The sequence below is a fragment of the Delphinus delphis genome, chromosome 2 (genome assembly GCF_949987515.2).
Source record: "Delphinus delphis chromosome 2, mDelDel1.2, whole genome shotgun sequence".
Classification (NCBI taxonomy): Eukaryota; Metazoa; Chordata; class Mammalia; order Artiodactyla; family Delphinidae; genus Delphinus; species Delphinus delphis.
Window position 1 is genome coordinate 165677035 of NC_082684.1, and position 9918 is coordinate 165686952.

General features: G+C 41.0%; 1 non-coding gene across 1 annotated transcript; it reads left to right on the plus strand.

The window, feature by feature from the left end:
- Nucleotides 1-204: 204 nt before the first annotated feature.
- LOC132421244 (U6 spliceosomal RNA) lies at nucleotides 205-310 on the plus strand. Its single transcript, XR_009518535.1, has one exon. It is a non-coding gene; the product is annotated as a U6 spliceosomal RNA (small nuclear RNA).
- The last annotated feature ends 9608 nt before the right edge of the window (nucleotides 311-9918 follow it).

Genomic DNA, 9918 nt, shown 5'->3' on the forward strand with positions numbered 1-9918 from the left:
GAGAGTCCGCCTGCCGATGCAGGGGACACAAGTTCGTGCCCCGGTCCGGGAAGATCCCACATGCCGCGGAGCGGCTGGGCCCGTGAGCCATGGCCGCTGGGCCTGAGCGTCCGGAGCCTGTGCTCCGCAACGGGAGAGGCCACAACAGTGAGGGGCCCGCGTACCGCAAAAAAATAAAAAAATAAAAAAAATAAAATGCCTAGAGCGCTTGCTTCGGCAGCACGTGGACTAAAATTGGAACCACACAGAGAAGATTGGCATGGTCCCTGCACAAGGATGACACATAAATCCAGAAGCATTCCACTTTTTTGCACTTAATGCACTGAACTATATACACTTAAAAATGGTTAATACAGTAAATTTTATGCTATGTATATTTTACCACAATAAAAAATACATAGAAATGGATCTAGAAATATACATGCAAAATTGTTAACATTGACCTACTCCTGGGAAGAGGAGTTTGAGCTGGAAGGCTACTTTCAGGGTTTTTTTCCTTCAATTTTTAAACTTTTTATTTGGAAACTATTTCAAGCATGGAAAGGTTGTATGAGCAAGGGTATTAGCAAGAATACTGTTTACCCAGATTCACCTGCTATTAACATTTCATCCGTTTGCTTCATCATTCTGTCTCTCATATACAGTTGGCCTTCCATATTCATGAGTTCCACATCCTTAATCAACCTCAGACCGAAAATACAGTAAGTCCCCTACATACCAGTGATTGCCATTGGGAGAGCGCGTTCGTAAGTCCAATTTGTTCATTAAGTCCAACAAAGTTAGCCTAGGTACCCAACTAACACCATTGGCTATATAGTACTGTACTGTAATAGGTTTATAATATGTTCCACACAAATAATACATAAAAAACAAACAAACACACAAAATAAAGAAAACATGTTTAATCTTACAGTACAGTACCTTGAAAAGGACAGTAGTACAGCACAACAGCTGGCACACAGGGGCTGGCATCGAGTGAACAGGCAAGAAGAGTTACTGACTGGAGGAGGGAGAGGAGGTGGGACGTGGTAGAGCTGAAGGATCGTCAGCAACAGGAGATGGAGGGCAAGCTGCACAACAACTTGTAGAGGATGCATGCACATGACAATGTACGCCAGACACGTGAACTAACTTCACGTGACTGGACGTGTGAAAGCACATTTGTATCTTTGAAAGTTCGCAGCTTGAAGGTTCATATGTAGGGGTATGTAGGGGACTTACTGTATTCGGAAAAAATTTCCAGAGATTTCCAAAAGTCAAAACTTGAATGTGCAGTGTACTGCCAATTATTTACAGAGCATTATATTGCATTGGGTATTATAAATAACCTAGAGATGATTTAAAGTATGTGGGAGGATGTGTCTAAGTTATATGCAAATACTACACCCTTTTATATAAGAGACTTGAACATTTGTAGATTTTGGTATCCACGGGGGTCCTGGAACAAAACCCTCATGGATACCAAGGGATACTGAGGGATACACTTTATGTCCATGCAAATATTTTGCTCCTCATCAAAATTTCCTTCTGGATTCAGCATCCACTGATGATTTCTGCTGAACTGATCCTTACTATCATGGTTGCAAAATGGTTATTTTCCAATTCTAGCACTCCCTCTCCATTTACCATGTGGCACTTGGTATTCCATTTTAAGCAGGAACCCTCCCTATTTGTCTCAGTTATTTCTATATTTATTATAGGTATGCACTCATTATACCTATTTTTTCAATGATTTATAATTCACTTCTGTATATAATTATTTGCATGCTCAAATTGCACCTGTTATGGCCAGTGGAGCCCCTACAAGCTGGCTCCTGTGATATGTGATACCCCTCTCCGCATCATGGTGAGCACTTCCTTAATATCTGGCGTAAAAAGATTTTCCAGGCTTTTCTTGTACCTGCCTACCCCAGCCTTGAATTCAGCCATTTCTATGAAGAGTCTTGGTTCCTAAGGAAAGATGTTAGAAACCAAGATCTTGGGGTGACATACGCTCATTTCTCCTGGAAGTCTTTCCTTCTTGCACCTTTCAGTTGAGTGAACTAGAAACTCAATGGATATTTATACATATACATACATACACATGCACACACATGTATATATGTATACACACATATGTGTATAAATATGCACATAAAATTTAACTGTTCCCTCAATTGAGCGAGCTAGAAAATCAATGGATAGCATATGCACAAATACATGTACATATGTATACACATGTGTACACATACATATATAGACACATATGCAAATATACATAGACATATACGTGTATGCATAAATACATGTACATAATTTAGAAATCATGCATTCATAGCAATAATTTCAATCCATCCAGCCCCACAGGGTTTATCCTTGCTTTTTTCTATTCCATACTGGCATGAGGTTTTTGGTTTTTTTTTCAGTGAGAACCTTGAATCCCCAATACAATACATTTACTTATTTGTTCACTTGCATAAAACATCTAAAATGATTTCAGAATTGCTTCATTATTGCCTCTACACAAACCAAACCTACTGAAAAGAGTTCAGGATTTATTTGTAATTTCCTCCGTGCCCCATTACTCTGCCACAAACTGAGGGCATACAGTCCAATACTGTGTTCAGACCTTGCTCAGATTAGTTCTTTCTTTTTCTGTTTTCCTTCTGTGTAGCTATACAACTCATTTGAAATCTAACTGGTCTGATTTGTTTCAGTTTGCTCTCTATTTTATTTTCCCCATCCCATCCTTATTAATTTAATTTCTGAATATGTAGAAGGTTATATTTCCAAAAGAAAAACTGTACAGAGAGGTATATTCATATAAATGCCACTCCCTCCTCAACCCCTATTTCCATATCCCCTTATATGTAACCAACTTGGTGGTTTTCTGGTTTATCCTTCCTGGGTTTCTTTTTGTAAAGGTAAATAGATAGTCACAGATTTTACTTTTTCTGCTACTATATATGCTCTTTTATAAAACAACTATACTGAGGCATAATTTACATGGTATAAAACTCACCCATTTTAAGTGGCAACTAGACAGGTTATAGTAAATTTATACAGTTGTGCAAGCATCACCACAATCCAGTGTTAGAACAGTGCCATCATCCCATTGGCTTCTCATGTCTGTTTGCAGACGATCCCCACTCCCATCTCAGCCCCAAGGTAACCACCGATCTGTGTTCTGTCTCTATAGTTTTACCCCTTCTATAAATTTCACATCAATGGAATTATACAATACGTAGTCTTATGTGTCTGGTTTCTTTCACTAGCATCACGTTTTTGAGGTCCATTTATGTTGTTGACTGTATCCACAGTTCTATCCTTTTTATTGGTGCACTGTATGGCTGTACCACAGTGTGCTTATCCATTCATCAGCTGATGGGCTTTTGAAGTGTTTCCAGCTTTTTGCTTATCATGCATAATGCTGCTATGAACATTGTGTGGAAGTCTTGGACAGACATATGTTTCCATTTCTCTTGGGCAGATACCTAGGAGTGAAATTGCTGGATCATATGGTAAGTGTATGTTTAACTTAAGAAACTGACAAACTGTTTTCCAAAGTGCCTGTATCATTTTAAATTCCCATCAGCAATGTGTTTATATTTGTTATATTAATTGTAAGCAAATGTATTCTCATAAAGTTGCTGAAAGCTCTTATCTTAGGGGGGCCAGTTATTGGCCTTGTAATCATGCTCATTTTTTACTTACACAGCCCTTTTCTTCACAGGTAGTTCAAAAAGTAAGTCAGATAAACACAGCATCATAAATCAACAATAGTTCAATTTTTTAAAAAAGGGTAAGTCAGATGATTCCTTCTTGAATTATAATGAATTTGGGATGGATGCAACAACAACAAAAAAAAAAGAAAGAAAAAGGAAAATTGTTTCCTTTCTCTTAATAGGGAATGGAAAGATATAGATCGGGGGTCCCCAACCCCGGACCATGGACTGGTAGCAGTCCATTGCCTGTTAGGAAATGGGCCACACAGCAGGAAGTGAGCAGTCGGTGAGCAAGCAAAGCTTCATCTGTATTTATAGCCGCTCCCCATCACTCGCATTACGCCTGAGCTCCGCCTCCTGTCAGGTCAGCGGTAGCATTAGATTCTCAAGGGGGAAGAACCCCACTGTGAACTGTGCATGTGACGGATCTAGGTTGCCCGCTCCTTATGAGAATCTAATGCCTGATGATCTGAGGTGGAGCTGAGGCCGTGATGCTAGTGCTGGGGAGCGGCTGCAAATACAGATTATCATTAGCAGAGAGGTTTGACTGCACAGAGACCATAATAAATCAATTGCATGCAGACTCGTATCAAAACCCTATCCGTGAGTGGCAAGTGAAAACAACCTCAGGGTTCCCACTGATTCTGCATTATGGTGAGTTGTATAATTATTTCATTATATATTACAATGTAATAATAATAGAAATAAAGTGCACAATAAACATAATGTGCTTGAATCATCCCCAAACCATCCCCCTTGCCCCCGCCCGCTGGTCCAGGGAAAAATCGTCTTCCATGAAAACGGTCCCTGGTGCCTAAAAGGTTGGGGACCACTGATACATTACCATTATTAGGGGAAGGACTTTCTAGCCTCAGTCTTTAAAAATAAAGGTCGATTGCACCAGAAACCTGAATTTACATTCTTTCTGATAATAGGGCAGAAAGTGAGGTTAGCTTATGGATGAAAGTACCTCTTTTAAATGATAGGATACTTGGGATATTGACTAAAGTTAGGATAGGGTCATTAACTTCAAATTTTGAGAAATCAGAAGAGACTTCAAGAATCTAAAGATTTTAAAAAGGAGATCTAAAGATTTTAATATAGTTCCCAAGTTGTTATTTTTATTTTGAGAAGAGGGCATGGTCGTTGCAAAGAGGTGATCCTAGAAATGAAAACCACAACTGCTTCATTCAGCATTTCCGTTGAGTTGGATAAATGCCAGATCTTCTTGCAACACCCTAAAACACAACTGGACCAGAACACACACCCTTGTGATGCCTTAGAACATGGCTAGTTAAAACTGCAGCCTCTTGAAAACCAAAACGCACTTTGTGGCAGCCCCCGTGTAGGGTGTCATGCACATGGCACATTGGGAATGCTACAGGCTTCAAGTTACAGCCCAGGAAAAAGCATGTCAGTTAACAGACTAGTTAGTTAATTTTAAAGTTAAAATTAGCTAGATTTAAAAAAAATCGAAGGTTGCCTTAAAAAAAAATCTCTTCCCTGGGCTTCCCTGGTGGCGCAGTGGTTGAGAGTCCGCCTGCCGATGCAGGGGACGTGGGTTCGTGCCCCGGTCCGGGAAGATCCCACATGCCGCGGAGCGGCTGGGCCCCTGAGCCATAGCCGCTGAGCCTGCGCGTCCGGAGCCTGTGCTCCACAACGGGAGAGGCCACAACATTTTTTTTCCGCGTACCGGAAAAAAAAAAAAAATCTCTTCCCATCCCTTTCCAAAGATTTCCCCTCTGCTTTTGATACTCCTCATCTTTTTTGTCCCACACCAAGTGCCGAGGCATATGTTGTTTTGTTGGGCTTGAATGTAGCCCCACTCTTACAAAATGTTCACTTAAAATGATTACACGTGTATCCTGTGTTTCAGGGAAGTGAGGGAATATTTGGGCAGTAAAGGGGGTTTACTTTACTGTAAACCCCCTTTACTGCCCAAATATGGGGGAGGACTCCAGCTCAGATAGAATCACTGCTGTGCTTTCACTACAGGTTTCCCACCATTTTCCAATGGTCTCTCCTCAGGTTTATGGGAAAGACTGATTATACGGTGTGTGGAAACTAGCTGACAGCAGTGCTCTTATGTCTTGTGACTTACTCTTTTCCCTTTCAAACTCCTACTTGGTGCCCCGCCTGAAGTGATGTTATATACATTACAGCTGTACAATACAGTAATTCACAATTTTGAAAGGTTATACTCCATTTATAGTTACTATAAAATATTTGCTATATTCCCCATGATATACAATATATCCTTGTAGCTTATTTTATACCTAATAGTTTGTACCTCTTAATCCCCTACCCCTATATTACCCCTCAAAATTTCACTTTCCCCACTGGTAACCACCAGTTTGTTCTCTATATCTGTAAGTCTGCTTCTTTTTTGTTATATTCACCAGTTTGCTGTGTTTTTTAGATTCCACATATAAATGATACCATACAGTATTTGTCTTTCTCTGACTTATTCACTTATCACAACGCCCTCCAAGTCCATCCATTTTGCTGCAAATAGCAAAATTTCATTCTTTTTTATGGCTGAGTGGTATTTCATTGTATATGTATACATATATACAGATGTATACCACATCTGTATATCTTCTTTATCCATTCACCTGCTGATGGACACTTAGGTTGCTTCCATATCCTGGCAATTGTAAATAACGCTGCTATGAATGTTGGGGTGCACATTTCTTTTCGAATTAGTGTTTTTTTCAGATATATACCCAGGAGTGGAATTGCTGGGTCATCTAATATTTCTTTCTTAAAAGCAGAGTTGGGGGCTTCCTTGGTGGCGCAGTGGTTGGGAGTCCGCCTGCCGATGCAGGGGACGCGGGTTCGTGCCCCGGTCTGGGAGGATCCCACATGCCGCGGAGCGGCTGGGCACGTGAGCCATGGCCGCTGAGCCTGCGCGTCGGGAGCCTGTGCTCCGCAATGGGAGAGGCCACAACGGTGAGAGGCCCGCGTACCGCAAAAAAAAAAAAAAAAAAAAGCAGAGTTGGGAAAACACTGGCCCTCAGGTTCTACCTCAGGTATCTGCTCTGACTATGGTCTCCAGGATCACTTCTTCATTTATGCTCTAGTTATAAAAACGTTTCATTGTTTAATGGCAACATATTAAAAAGCCACTGTTTGCTGTTACTTTTTACAAGATTCTCTCTCTCTTGCTTTTCCATACGTTTGTATTTTTTTCTGTATCTCTGTTTCTATTTGGTCTTCCCTCCTTTTCTCTTCTTTTTTTTTTTTTAATGGCCATAGACTATTTTTCTTTTTCTATTTCTATTCTTCTTTTCTCTCTGGGTCTTTTAATTAGTCCACAATATAGAACCAGTGTATTCATTTCTATCATTTGCTGTTTTTATTGAATAGAATGTTTTATTCTCTTCTTAATTTAAACAGTATGTGAATAGTATGTGTTCCCTTTCAAATAAAAAATAACATATATTTTACTTATGAGTCCTTTGATGGATTTTTTTGCAACTGCCAATTGCCTTTGAGAAAGAAAAGTAATTCTCCTACAACCATCTTAAACACTCTTAGTTCAGCCTGAGAGAACCCTACCCAGTGATAAACCAATAGAAGTAACAAATCAAATTTAAAAAACAGGCTTCAGGAAGCTGGAACAGCAATGTGCTATCAACATGAGCCATTGTTACCAAAACTTGAAAGACAAAATCTGAAGATACTGTAATAACCAAACATATGTACAGCACTAAGGTTTGAACTGGTCAATGACATTTAGTCTAAATTCTTGGGTAACCTGGCTCCCTCACCTGTGTGCTGTTTTTGAACTAAACAGCAAGAGAGGATGGCTAAGTGCTAAAATGCGTGCTGCATGTGTGTTTGAATCAGGGAGAGCTGCTCCCAGCTGGATGACACTAGAAGTGTGAGCCTGGCAGAGGGCACGATACACTCGCAGATGCTCCATCAACAGCCAAAGTGGTGCCCATTGTTTAGACAAGGATGCTTAGTTTTACAGCTTAACACATATGCAAAGCTTTGACTCTGCAAGATCAGAAAGTAGTATTTCATTTTGATGGGACCTTAGTAGCATACTCTGTGTACTCTCAGAATCACAGTTTAGAAACTAGAAATGTCCAGAAAGGAAGCTATAAAATTATTACCATCTTATAAAACAAGGCCTACAGGAAATAGAAAGGTCCCTGGAATCAATCAACCCACAGAGATAAATCAGAAAACTTCTTGAGGATGGAGATCAGGGCATGTTCCTTTTTGGATCACTCCAAGTGTCTTATTTTGCATGTAGCATAATTATAAGCACAATAATCTCTATGGAGATATTTGGGTATTAGGTGTTGGGGCCTGTCTTAGTCCATCCAGGATGCCGAAACAAAAATGCCGCATAGTAGGTGACTCATAAACAACCGAAATTTATTTCTCACAGTTCTGGAGGCTGGAGGTCCTAGATCAGGGTGCCAGTAAGGCTGAGTGAGGGCCCTTTTCCAGGTTGCAAATTTCTTGTTGTGTCCTCACATGGTGGAAAGGGTTAGGGAGCTCTCTGGTGTCTCTTTTTTTATAAGAGCACTAATGTTGTTGATGAGGACTCCACCCTCCTGACCTTCCAAGGACCCCACCTCCTAATATCATCACATTGGGCATTAGGAATTCAACACATGAATTTTTGGCAGGGACACAAACATTCAGACCACAGCAGGGCCTAAGACCGCTATCGCCTCCAGCCTCTGGCAGATGCACTCAATTAAGACCTATCTTATGGGGACCAATAGGCATACTTTTAAAAAATGATCAGATCAAGGAATTCCTTGGTGGTCCAATGGTTAGGACTCCATACTTTCACTGCTGAGGGCCCAGGTTCGATCCCTGGTTGGGGAACTAAGATCCCACAAGCCACGCGGTACAGCCAAAAAAAAAAAAAACAACAACAGGAAAGAAAAAGAAAGATCAGATCAAAGACTCTCCTCCCCTGTACTTCCCGACCCACCAATGCAGGAAAAGTGTGTTAGAGAATGTGATTACAATCTAGGGCTAAAGTAAGGATCCTAACTCCTTTCCTTGAAGATTTCCAGGCCCTAGAGTACCTTGGGGAGAGGGGCATGGGGTGGGTTTTAGTGCACTTTGGGACCCTTGGGGGATAGGAAGCAGAGGACAGCAATGGTCCCCCTTGTCTATCCAGAAAGGGAGAATTTGGGCCAGACAGAACATAGCGACCCTTCATATGAGTGCAATGTGGCCTGATGGATGTCAAGCTCTTCAATGCCCCCCGCCAATGCCCCTTTAGGGGTGTAGGTAGATGCCCCTTCCTTCATGAGCCAAATTGGAATTTTGAGTGGGAGGAATAAATGTTTCTCCTCATAATAAAATGGGCAAGCATGGTTTAAATTTAGATCAAGGAAATTCAAGTTAGATCAAGAAAGACTCTTCTCTCAATAAGAATTATTCACCCTGAAAACAGTTCTCACAAAAATGCTCAAGATGTGGCTTTTAATCAGATGCCTAATTAAAGTCTGGCTTCCACATTGTCCATGTGCGTACTAAAAGGAATGAGAAGGGGCGCATGCAATGGAAAAGTAGGAGATTCCAGACACAGAGAACACAGAAAAGTGTAGCAACGTATTCCCAAGAGACTGACAATCATTATTCCATAATCGACCATAAATGATTTGTTTTCAGAACAAACGAACGACAGATTGAGTTGAAATTTATGTTTCTTAAAGGAACCAGAAGTGTACGGGAAGATTAACCTTCCATCTTTCCCATGGGAGGAAGGTTCCGTTTGGTTTCTGGGCTCTACCTGACAACAATGAACTTTCACATGTCTTTGTCAGATGCTCAGGTGTGAGAACAAAATCTACCTGCAGAGCCATTAACTCAAAGTACGATTACCCCCTGCCCACATCTCCCAGCACGCCAAGCTCCCGTTCTTGAGCTATTTCTCCTTCTCAGATGAAAACTTTTTCAAATCTCACCCGCTAGACGAAGCTGCTTTTCCTTTTGCCAAATGACCCAAATAATCTGTGGTTCAAGGTGATTGTTCCTCCAGTCCTCCAGGTGCCTAATCTTGCAAGGCATACAACGTTATTCCATGGGGCTTTATCCCGAGGAATATTCTTCTGAGTCTTGATACAGCTGGTGTCACTTGAGAAAGTGTGATGAGACTAATTGGGTGAGCTGGAAACCAATTACTTTGGGGTAAAGGAGGAAGAAGCCAGGGAAGATGGAATACGGTGAGCTC